Source organism: Rhinolophus sinicus, linkage group LG01 (assembly GCF_036562045.2).
Source record: "Rhinolophus sinicus isolate RSC01 linkage group LG01, ASM3656204v1, whole genome shotgun sequence".
Classification (NCBI taxonomy): domain Eukaryota; kingdom Metazoa; phylum Chordata; class Mammalia; order Chiroptera; family Rhinolophidae; genus Rhinolophus; species Rhinolophus sinicus.
Window position 1 is genome coordinate 202,779,942 of NC_133751.1, and position 2,810 is coordinate 202,782,751.

Genomic DNA, 2,810 nt, shown 5'->3' on the forward strand with positions numbered 1-2,810 from the left:
GAGTTCTGGGGGCAGCAGGGAGCCACTAGAAAATTTTAGCAGGGAACGGACAAGACCTAGTTTGCATTTCATGCTGGCTATAGGGTGGGCCAGCCTGGTGGTAGAGGATTGGTTAGGTGGAGGCTGTCACCATGTGTCCAGCTGTGATCAGGATGACAGCGGAGCAGTAGAGAAGACATATTTGAGATATTAAGGAAACAGCCTGGAGGGTCTTGGTGACCAATTTCATGGCAGAACTGGGGGAAGGAGGAGCAGAAATCAGTGGATGGGGAAGCAGAATAGGGAGAGGGGAGGGACACGTGGGGCATCAGAGGGGAGAAGCCTATGGGTCCCCAACCTGCCCTCTAGCCTTGACCTGGGAGAGGGCTCCAGCTCTACACCTTTAGGGCTGAAGGTAAAGGAAAAGCAGCCCTCAGATCTCTTTGCCCCATCTTTCCTGGAGAGCCTTGTGTGGTGTGAGGGCCAGGAACCCTAAATTCTGGCTCCCCTCTCTTCAGGGCCTGTGGGGCTCAGGGCTCCCTGAGGATGGCACTGCACTGGTCTCTCCCCTCCTGCCTGGCACCCACAGGGGCAGGACCTGTGAGTCCCACCCACCCTCTCTGGTTGGCTGTCCCCAGCATTGGGACAATGATAACATCCCCCTCCCCTTGGACATGGAAGCGTCAGTCTCACAAAGCCCTCTCTCCTCTGCAGGATCTCCTTTAATCCTCACAACTACCTGGCAGTGTAGGCTCTTATGATTTTGGTTTCACAACTTTAGGAGTCACCTCTGGGGTAAGAGACTTGCCCTAGGTCACACAGCTTGCGCCTGGACCTGTTCCCTTCCAGGATTTTGCTGCCAATCATGGGCTCTTATCCCCTCTACTCCCAGCACCATCATGCCCTTGGTGGCCATCTTGGGGAGATGGAGGCAGCTGTACTCTGCAACTTGTACTCTGCAGCTGTGTCTGTGCAGAGCTGAGAATGGGGCTGAGAGGGGCATGGTTTGGAGTCATCAGGACTCCTGGGGTAGAACGTGGGTCCAGCTTCTCTCCCAGCTGGGTGGGGTACAGAGCCTCCCTAAGGGTGGGGGTGGAGTGGATCATGCCTGGGCAGGCAAGTGGGGACAAAGAGGGCTCCAGCACACCTGGCCGCCAGGCAGCCAGAGCCCGCCAGCACAGATTCAAAGTGGGGTTGAGGCTGTGATTGGTGGCTCGGGTCCCTCGCTCCACCCCTTCTCTCTCACCTCCCAGGAAGCCGGGAAAGAGGGATGCAGTTGAGAAGGCCCCTCACTTAAGTCCTTAAGCACCAAGGGGTGGCCTCGCTGGCAGTGAACTCAATTAACTCCCTCTCGTGCCCCAAGCGCTGCAGGGCCCGTCTGGCTTTCTGGCGCCGCTGCCGTAAACGTCGGTGACTCCGAAAGCTGCCAGGCTTGGGTGGTCCGGGCCTCAAATCATCCACCCACCCTGACCTGTCCTGCAGGCTCCTTCACTCCCAGTCCGTCCTCTCTGAGTGTTCCGTTCTCTGACCCCTCTCCCAGTCAACTTCCTGGGCCCTAGCCCCTTTCCATCTGGGCACCCCTGGCTCACTCCTGCCCTGGAACCCTGCCCTTCCGGCCTTCCTGCCCGGGCCCCGAACGAACCCGAGCGCACCTGGGCCTGGGGTGGCGGTGGGGGGAGCTGGGTGCACAAGTTGCCGGTCTCGGCGGCGGCGGGTCTGGTGAGGGGGTGCTGGGTAGGAACCCGACTCCGGTCCGCGCCCCGCCCCCGGCGCAGATGGCCCGGGCGCGGGCAGGTCCCGGGCCGCGGTTCCGGGCTCGGGTTTCGGCCGCTAGGGGCGGGGCCGGCGCGAGGGGCCCGCTGAGGCCGCGGCCAATCAACCGCCAGGCCGAGACCCCAGCCACCAATCATGGCTCCGCCCGGCCGCCCCCTCCCCGCCGCGTTCTTTGTTCCCAATCGCGCTGGCGGCCCTCGGCGCGGCGCGACCCTGCGGCCAGGCTCCCGGCCTCCCGCCTTGCGACTTCCGACCCGCGTGGACCCGGTTGTGTGCACGCGCGTGTGTGCAGGGCCGGCCCAGGCTTGTCCCAGGGCACTCCGGGCCCCGCCTCCAGGGACTGACTTGCCCGTGGCCTTGCACACTCGGGTGCCCGCGGCTGCCCCAGTGTGAGCCTGGCCAAAGCCCCAGAAAAGCTTTTTTGAGAGGATGAACTTTGACCATGGACGGGGCGGGGGGCGGGGGGGGGGGCTTTGAGTGAGCACCGGGACCTGGGCATTGGTCCAGCTCATTGCTCACCTTTCCTCCCTCTCTCTTGCTTCCTTGCCTTTGCTCAGGCTCTTTCTCTGCCTGCTGCCTTTCAGATACACCCACCTAATGAATCCGGATCCTTCCTTCCAGACTTACCATGGGGTTGATTCTCTGATGCTCCTGGGAGTCGCACATGACCACTCACCCAGCACGTGGTCCCCTCTAGTTTGGATTTGGGCATCTCAGCAGAGGCCCTGAGAGACTCACTCAGCAACCCCAGCACCTGGAAGAGGGTGGTGCTGCTCCATGCCTGTCTTTTCAAGGGGGCAACAACAAGCTCTCAAACACTTTGGGAGTCACACAGCACTTTCAGGCCTATCCTTGGTTCCACCTGAGACAGGCTTGGTATCCCAGGCCTGTTGTAGGATTAAAAGAACTAAAATCTGTGGTGAACAGAGTCTGATAAGGAATCATGCACCCGTGCATGCCACAGCCCCTGCCACAGCATGGACTTGCCCTTCCAGAGCCCCTGCCACTTCCAGATTCCCAAACCCAGCAGACACTCCTCTTATTCTCCCTCCCACTCC